We start from the raw sequence: 9,838 nt of genomic DNA, 5'->3' as shown, positions 1-9,838 counted from the left end.
TTTAGTAGAGATGGGGTTTCACCATGTTGACCAGGATGGTCTCGATCTCTTGACCTCGTGATCCACCCGCCTCGGCCTCCCACAGTGCTGGGATTACAGGCTTGAGCCACCACGCCCGGCCGTGGTTCATAAGTTCTTATCATTTAGCTCGCATAACATTTTGTTCTAAATTATTGCGTCTACATCTATGTTTATGAAGAACATTTGTCTATACATATATATTTTTTGAGACAGAGTCTCGCTCTGTTGCCAGGCTGGAGTGCAGTGGCACAATCTAGGCTCACCACAACCTCCGCCTCCAGGGTTCAAGCGATTCTCCTGCCTCAGCCTCCCAAGTAGCTGGGATTACAGGCATGCACCAACATGCCCAGCTAATTTTGTACTTTTAGTAGAGACGGGGTTTCTACATGTTGATCAGGCTGGTCTCAAACTCCTGACCTCAGGTGATCCTCCCAAATTTCTGGGATTACAGGTGTGAGCCACTGTGCCTGGCGTCAATAGTTCTTTTTTTCCTTAAAGGTCTTTGTCCACTTTTTATATCAGATATCATATTGATTTTATGGAAGAGAAAAAGGAACTCTAAAGAACAGAGGAATGCAGATAAGAAGAAGCAGCCACTACCCCTACAGCTGAGATGGTACACTTGAGGAAGATAGTGCACTTGAAGAAGAGGCCCCTCTGGGGCTGAGAGCCAGTGCCCCGTGGCTGGAGGGGATATGGCCATGGCTTGGTGAATGGCAGAGAAGTTCCTCTTGTACCACACCAGTGGAAGTTGCTGGAAATCCCCTCTCTAGGACTTGCTGATGATATGCCCTGTAATGCTGAAAGGCTGTTTATAAGAGGTACCCCACTTGAAGCCATTCTGCTATGAAACTACCGGGTATGAAGTACCTGGAGAAACTGCTGGTTGCTAGGTGATATAGGCTTCTGCGTATTGCAGGATCTGGGCCTTGGAGAAGCTGCCCACCACCATAGAAGCCTGGTGCTGAAGCAACATACCTACTGAAGGAGCTACACTAGAGAAGCTTGTTTGTGCCACAAAAGCTAGGCACTACAAAGGCTGCACACAGCGCAGGAACCTGGCACTGGAGAAGCCACCCAGGCCATGGAAACCTACTAAGTAATGAGCCTCCTGCAATGTCTCTCCAGTGCCCTCTGCTGTCAAAGCTAAACATTGTGCCAGCTGGCAAAGAAACAATATTTAAAGGGCCCATATTCATTTTCACAGGGCAGGCAATGAAGAGTGAGTTTGCATCTGAGATTCAGCAATTTGATAGCTGGCATAATGTTCTACCTGAAAACTTTAAAACCTATGCTTCACAACTCTTGATATAGGGAATTACAGAAATTAAAGAATTTGCTACAGGCCCTATGCAGTGGCTTACTTCTGTAATCCCAGTGTAGGATTTGGGAGGCCGAGGTGGGTAGATCACAAGATCAGAAGTTTGAGACCAGCCTGGCCAACATGATGAAACCCTGTCTCTACTAAAAGTACAAAAATTAGCCAGGCATGGTGGCAGGTGCCTGTAATCCCAGCTACTCGGGAGATTGAGGCAGGAGAATTGTTTGAACCTGGGAGGTGGGGTTGCAGTGAGCCAAGATCATGCCACTGCACTCCAGCATGGACAACAGAGTGAGACTCTGTTTCAAGAAAAAAAAAAAAATAATTGCTACAAATCCAAATCTATGGGATATATGTAAAACACATATCCCAAGAAAAACTCATATATCGAAGGAAAATTCATAGCCCTGTTAAAATTTTTAGACAAATTACATTAAAGCAGAATTTATTTAAGCAAAAAATGATTCATGAATCAGGCAACCCTCAAAACCAGAACATGTTGAAATATTCGTAACTTGCAATGTGGGCAGGCAGCATTTATGAACACCTCTGTTGATTACAGCTCAGCATTAGCTTTATTTGAATGTGGTCTAATCAATTGCCCACCTGCAATTGACTGACACTTGGCTGATATGACTGGCTGAGACTCAGCTACTGTTACAAAAGTATACCCTAAGTTAGGCTTGTAGTTAGTTTACGTGGTAAGGTTACAATTTGTTCCATAAGGACTCAAGTACAGAGGCATCCTCAAGCCAGATTTAGTTTAACGAGTCTTCCATTTTGGTCAACTCTCAAAAATTGAGAGCATTGATGCCACTCTTTGGCACCATTGCAAATGGACCTATTTGGTTTTAGTATGAAATTCACAAGTCACAAAGTCACAGCAGTTGAATAATTCTTGATGTTCTTGCTGATCTAATTGAAGTGAGACCATTGAACACTCAATGGATGGCTTCATATAGACATTTAAGATGATATTTAAGATAGGCATGGTGGCTTACATCTGTAATCCCAGCACTTTGCGAGGCCGAGGCAGGGGAGTTACCTGAGGTCAGGAGTTCAAGACCAGCCTGACCAACATGGAGAAACCCCGTCTCTACTAAAAATCCAAAAATTAGCTGGGTGTGGTGGCACGCCCCTGTAATCCCAGCTACTTGGGAGGCTGAGACAGGAGAATGACTTGAACCTGGGAGGTGGAGGTTGCAGTGAGTCGAGATTGCGCCATTGCACTCTAGCCTGGGNTTTTTTTCTTGAGAGGGAGTCTTGCTCTGTTGCCAGGCTGGAGCACAGTGGCGCAGTCTCGGCTCATTACAACCTCCGCCTCCCAGGTTCAAGTGATCCTTCCGCCTCAGCCTCCCGAGTAGCTGAGATTATAGGCGCTTGCCACCATGTCCTGGTAATTTTTGTATTTTTAGTAGAGATGGGGTTTCACCATTTTGGCCAGGATGGTCTTGATCTCTCTTGACCTCGTGATCCGCCGGCCTCGGCCTCCCAAAGTGCTGGGATTACAGGCGTGAGCCACCGCGCCCGGCCTTCAAATTTTTTTTTGAGACAGAGTCTCAGTCTGTCGCTAGGCGCCAGGCTGGAGTGCAGTGGCGCGATCTCAGCTCACTGCAGCCTCTGCCTCCTGGATTCAGCCTCCCGAGTAGCTGGGACCACAGGCATGCACCACTATGCCCAGCTAATTTTTGTATTTTAGTGGAGACGGAGTTTCACTATGTTGGCCAGGATGGTCTCAATCTCTTGACCTCGTGATCCACCCTCCTCGGCCTCCCAAAGTGCTGGGATTACAGGCGTGAGCCACCGCGCCGGGCCAGTATGCTCTTCAAGTTCTCAGAAACCTGTAATTGTCAGAGTCCTATCTATGAATTTACTTGAAGATAAAACATTTTAGGCTTATAGTTGCTCAGGAAAGTACCAGAGTACACAACCACTTGTGAGTTACAAAGATTAACCATTTGTGAATGGTTAAAGATCTGATTAAAGTTAATTACAATGTTAATACAATTAACAAGGAAATTTGATTATTTCTCTTGCAGAAAACATTTTAAAATAACTAGAATTGTGAATAACATTTTAGCAGGACTATTAGATTTCTATAAATTTCATACAATTTCTAAAACACATATTAATCACATCCATACAAATATAATTCAAAGAAAGTTTAGCATTGCTTTCATTTGGCAATTCTTCCCATATAATTTAATATATTAAATAAGCCCAATTCATGTAATATCTCTCTTTTTATAAGGAAAGATATCATTCTGAGATATTCCAAGAATCCATCTGAAAAATTCCAAAGTTAATTCAAGGTCAATAAAAAGATTTCATTTAGATTTTGATTTTGGGAACTTCATCAAAAGTATCAAAGATTTAAAACATTTGATCAAAATAGGATCACAGGTCACTGTGAACAATAGTAATTAATTTAACCAAAGTGACAATTAAAAGCCTTCAAAAGCAAATACAGAAAGTTACATAGCTGTTAAAAAAAAACCTTAGCTCAAGTGTATAAAACACTTTGCCTCCTGGGTTCAAGTGATTCTCCAGCCTCAGCCTCCTGAGTAGCTGGGAGGCTACTTACAGGCACGCACCACCATGCCCAGCAAATTTTTGTATTTTTAGTAGAAATGGTGTTTCACTATGTTGGTCAGGCTGGTCTCGAACTCCTGACTTCATGATCTGCCTGCCTCAACCTCCCAAAGTGCTGGGATTACAGGCGTGAGCCACCATGCCTGGCCTGATCAGTTTTTTTTTTTTTTTTTTTTTTTTTTTTTTTTTTTTTTTTTTTTTTTTTTTTTGAGTCGGAGTCTTACTCTGTTGCCCAGGTTTGCGTGCAGTGCCATGATCTCAGCTCACTGTGACCTCCACCCCACCGGTTCAAGCGATTCTCCTGCCTCAGCCTCCTGAGTAGCTGGAACTACAGGCACATGCCATGACACCCAGCTAATTTTTTATTTTTAGTAAAGACAAGATTTCACCATGTTGGCCAGGCTTGTCTCAAACTCCTGGCCTCAGGTGATCCTCCCATCTTGGCCTCCCAAAGTGCTGGAATTACAGGCATAAGCCACTGTGCCGGGCTCAGCGGCTGTTTCATAGATGGTCAAGTTACATTTTCCACTGAGGGAGGAATCTGATTGCCATCAAGGCCAATGGTAATACTGTCAGCCAAGGCAATCCAGTCAATTCAGTTAACTTTGCCAGTTTCAGTTCCAAGATGCCATTTGTCCTTTCAACCTTTCCAGGAGACTAAAGGTGATAGCAACAATGGTAATGCCATTGTGTTTTCAACACCTTATTTTATTGCTTTATAACTTTCCCAGTGAAATTGGTGCCTCTGCCAGTGGAGCATTCTCCAAGAATGTCCCATAAAGGAAACACATTTTTTAGTAAACTTTTAGCTACTGTTACAGTATTGGCCTTCCTCCATGGAAAGCTTCTATTCAGCCAAAGAACATAGACTATTACAAGAACATACTTACATCCCATTGAAGGTGGCAATTGAGTAAAATCCCTGTGAAAATGTTCAAACGGCCCATCAGGTAGCAGAAATGAAGCAAAACCTAAAGTTTTGTCTTTACAGAATTGTGGGTTTGACAAACCAAACACTGGTTACCACATCAATATTTTTTCTGTAATTTATATCAATTTTTTCTACTCCATGGTGAGCTATGGAGTAGAAACTTTTCATACTGGAATTTTTTTAAAAAATGAGATAGGGGCTGGGCGCGGTGGCTTATGCCTGTAATCCAAGCACTTTGGGAGGCCGAGATGGGTGGATCACCTGAGGTCAGGAGTTCGAGACCAGCCTGGCCAACATGGTGACACCCCATCTCTATTTAAAACAAAACAACAAAAATGAAATAGGGTCTCATTCTGTCACTCAGGCTGGAGTACAGTGGCATGATCTCAGCTCACTGCGGCTTCAGCCTCCTGTGTTCAAATGATTCTCCTACCTCAGCCCCTTGAGTAGCTGGGATGACAGGCATGTACTACCACATCCAGCTATTTTTTTTTTTTTTTGGTATTTTTTGTTGAGATGGGGTTTTGCCATGATGCCCAGGCTGGTCTTGAGCTCCTGGACTCAAGCAATTTGCCTGCCTCAGCTTCCCAAAGTGCTGGGATTATAGGCATGAGCCACCATGCCTGGCCTAATAATGGAAGCTTTAAGGACTCAGGAAGTACCAGGCAGCCATCCAGGCTCTTCATGGGTCCACGCTTAACATTGGATTTACATCCTCTTAAACGCTATCTTATTTCTTTAATTCAGCTGCATAGCACTGTTTATTAAATAGGTTATCACAAGTCATTTGACTTGGATCAATCTTATGGAGTCATTCAAATTGCATATCTTAACAATTTCATTCTGGCTGACTTGGCATGAAAATCTGTCACAGCATTTCTTTGGTATTTAATTCTTCTTCTACTTGATGTTGGTTTAGCAGTTTTATGAACCAGTCAGTTTCTTCATTAGAGTTCTGGTAATTCTTAGTCCAATGGTATGATCTTTCTTTTTTTTTTTTTTTTTTTTTTTTTTTTTNTTTTTTTTTTAAGAGACGGGGTTTCACCATGTTGGCCAGGATGGTCTTAATTGCTTGACTTTGGGATCTGCCTGCCTCAGCCTCCCGAAGTGCTGGGATTACAGGCATGAACCACTGTGCCTGGCCTAATTTACACATTCTTAACAATTATGCTTAAATTTCTCAGTAAACAAAGCTAGCCATTGAAGGAGTTCAGGAAATGCCACCCCCAAATATGTATATTGGGTACACATATTTGTGATATATTGATTACTTCAAGCTGAAGGCACTTGAACAGCAAAATACAGAGGTTTTCTGAGTTCCCCTCCATCCACCTAAAATCAGAGATCCTCCTAAAGGAGTCAGTAAGCCTCTGAAGATTAACTTTTACTGCAGGAGAGGCCAGAAGTCCACCTCAATCAGCTAGACTCTGTCGCAAACCATCATCTAGTCTTCTGAGTGTCCATTTATCTTTCCCGGTAAGCATTTACTCTGAGGATCTCTCTTTTCTTTGCTCCCTGACCATTTTACCCATTCCAGGAGGGATCTGAGAAGAGTTTCAGTCAACGGAGAGGTTCCCATGGGAAGTGTCTACTCAATCCAGACACAAGGGTCTTTTGGACTTGATTTGAAATCTTCACCAAAAAATATTATTTTTCTTCTTTCTCTGTGAGAGATTGATGATTGTTCCAGTAGTGAAGCCTTCGGGAGCTTCTTCAAGTGGAAAAATAGGGCAGGCTAAAGGGAGAGAGTCTATCAGATAGTTGGTGTAAGAAATGGCTAATTTCTTTTCCAGTGCCTGGCTGTTTGTTTGTTTATTTATATATATATTCGAGATGGAGTCTCGCTATGTTGCCCAGGCTGGAGTACAGTGGCGTCATCTCAGCTCACTGCAACCTCCGCCTTCTGAGTTCAAGTGATTCTCCTGCCTCAACCTCACAAGTAGCTGGGATTACAGGCATCCACCACCACACCCAGCTAATTTTTTTTTTTTTTTTGGTATTTTTAGTAGAGATGAGGTTTCACCATGTTGGCCAGGATGGTTTCGAATTCCTGACCTCAAGTGATCCGCCCTCCTTGGCCTCCCAGAGTGCTAGGATTACAGGTGTAAGCCACTGTGCCCGACTGCTGGCTGTTTATGATAAAGGCAGACACTTCAGAATACAGGGTTCTTTCGCCTGGCACTCCTCAATTTGGTTTAAAATATGTATGAGAAAGTCCTCTTGTCCCTTAGCTGTTGTGGTTATGAAGACACATGTCTGTTTGCCTTTTGCAAGGAGTTTCCCCACTCTGGCCACTGTAACCCTAAGTTACCTTTGCTAAGCTTTACCCATTTCTCTAGAAAAGCATGGGTTCTGGGCCTATTCCTCTTAAACATGAAATTGGTGGCTGGGCACAGTGGCTCACGCCTGTAATCCCAACACTTTGGGAGACTGAGGCAGGTGGCTCATGAGGTCAGGAGTTCAAGACCAGCCTGAGCAACATGGTGAAACTTTGTCTCTACTAAAAAATACAAAAATTAGCCAGGCATGGTGGGGCGCACCTGTAATCCCAGCTACTCAGGAGGCTGAGGCAGAAGAACCACTTGAACCTGGGAGGCTAAGGCTGTGGTGAGCCAAGATCTCACCACTGCACTCCAGCCTGGGCAACAGAGTGAGACTCCATCTCAAAAAAAGAAAAGAAAAGAAAAAAGAGAAGAGAAGAGAAAAGGAAAGAAAAGAAATTGGCTTGAGTTCCAGATGGAGTAGTTCTAGACTCCTTGGATCCAGATGAATCCAATATTTCCTGTTTTCTAGTAACATACGCTCTACTGAACCCAGTCTGGTTTCTGTCTGACCTAGTCAACACGGAAGGCCTCTCTACAGGACCCAGTCCTGCTTCTGTCATGACTTCCAAACCTGGTCTAGATCAAAAATGCTCAGATAAACTTGAAGAGCTCAAAATATAAGTTTGTGAAGCCCAGAATCTCAGTGAGAACTCACTTATAACCTCAGTTGCTGTGAGAGGTCAATGGGCCCAGTGGGTACCTTTGGTTGGTCACTCAGTGGTCCTGGGGATTGCTGGAGGTTTACATTGCTTTTCTTTTCTTTTCTTTTCAGACAGTTTTCCTCTTGTCGCCCAGGTTGGAGTGCATTGGCATGATCTCAGGTCACAGCAACCTCTACCTCCCAGGTTCAAGCGATTCTCCTGCCTCAGCCTCCTGAGTAGCTAGGATTACAGACGCCCACCACCATGCTCAGCTAATTTTTGTATTTCTAGTAGAGTTGGGTTTCAATATGTTGGCCAGGCTGGCCTCGAACTCCTGACGTGAAGTGATCCGCCCTTCTTGGACTCCCAAAGTGTTAAGATTATAGGCGTGAGCCACCGTGCCTGGTCTCTTATTTTTTTTTTTTGAGACAAGTCTCATTCTGTTGCCCAGGCTAGAGTATAGTGGTGTGATCTTGGCTCACTGCAACCTCTGCCTCCTGGGTTTAGGTTCAAGTGATTCTCGTACGTCAGCCTCCCAAGTAGCTGGGATTACAGATGCATGCCAGCATGCCGGGCTTAATTCTTGTATTTTTAGTAGACATGGGGTTTTGCCATTTTGGCCAGGCTGGTCTGAAACTCTTGTCCTTAAGTGATCCAGCCACCTTGGTCTCCCAAAGTGCTGGGGTTACAGTCATGAACCACAGCACCCAATCATAATATCTTTTATAATAAACTGGCATATGTAAATAAAGTTTATCCCTGAGTTCTGTGAGCTGTTCCAGCAAATTATTAAACTTGAGAAGAGGGGTTGTGGGAACCCCATTTTTTTTTTTTTTTTGAGACGGAGTCTTGCTCTGTGGCCCAGGCTGGAGTGCAGTGGAGCAATCTTGACTCACTGCAACCTCCACCTCCTGGGTTCAAGTGATTCCCATGCCTCAGCCTCCCATGTAGCTGGGATTACGACGTGCACCACCACAACCAGCTGTTTTGCATTTTTAGTAGAGCTGGGTTTTCACCATGTTTGCCAGGTGGCCTCAAACTCCTGCCCTCAAGAGATCCGCTGCCTCAGCCTCCCAAAGAGCTGGGATCACAGATGTGAGCCACCACACCCTGCCAAAGGAGGTTTACTTTGGATCCCACTTCTGATGGCAATCTGTTAAAAACTTCAGACAAAGTAAATTTAGCAGTTTATTTGAGCAAAAAACAATTCACAAATGAGGCAACCCTCAAAACTAAAACAGGTTCAGAGAGCTGTAGCCTGCAATGTTGTCAGGAGGCATTTATGGACAGAAAATGGAGGTACAGAGACAGCTCAATTGATTACCACTGGCCATTTGCCTTATTTGAACATGGTCTCATTGGCTGGCTGCTGAGATTGACTGAAGCTGGGCAGCTATAATTGGCTGAGACTCAGATATTAGCTCCAAAAGTATACTCCTAAGTTAGGCTTTTAGTTAATTTATGTATAAGTTAGGTTGCAGTTTCTTCTATAAGGACTTAAATATGGAGGCATCCTTAGGCCAAATTTAGTTTAATAGATGTAAAACACCTATATCAATAAAAATTGAACAATGAGTTGAGTTTAAATTAATTATATTTCCAGTTTAAGGTAGAAAAAACAAAAGAAAACACAAAGAAGAAAATAATAAAGACGAAAACAAAAAATAATAAAGCCAATAACTGAAAAACAGCAGATAAAAATAAATCAAAATACTAATTCTTTGAATAAAGTCAGAAAATAGTCAAGCATGATCTAATTTAATTTAAAAATTGTGGGAAGGAGAAAGCTCAACTATGCAGAATAAGAAATGGCAAGGGAAAGAGAGTATTACTTTTTTTGGTTGTTGTTCCCCACGAAGGTGCGTTGGGGCAGTGGAGAAAGAGACTATTACTTTTTTTTTTTTGAGACGGAGTTTCACTCATGTTACCCAGGCTGGAGTGCAATGGCGCGATCTCGGCTCACCGCAACCTCCGCCTCCTGGGTTCAGGCAATTCTCCTGCCTCAGCC

The sequence above is a fragment of the Cebus imitator genome, unplaced genomic scaffold (assembly GCF_001604975.1).
Source record: "Cebus imitator isolate Cc_AM_T3 unplaced genomic scaffold, Cebus_imitator-1.0 Scaffold200, whole genome shotgun sequence".
Taxonomy (NCBI): Eukaryota; Metazoa; Chordata; class Mammalia; order Primates; family Cebidae; genus Cebus; species Cebus imitator.
Note: the sequence above shows the minus strand (reverse complement) of the source record.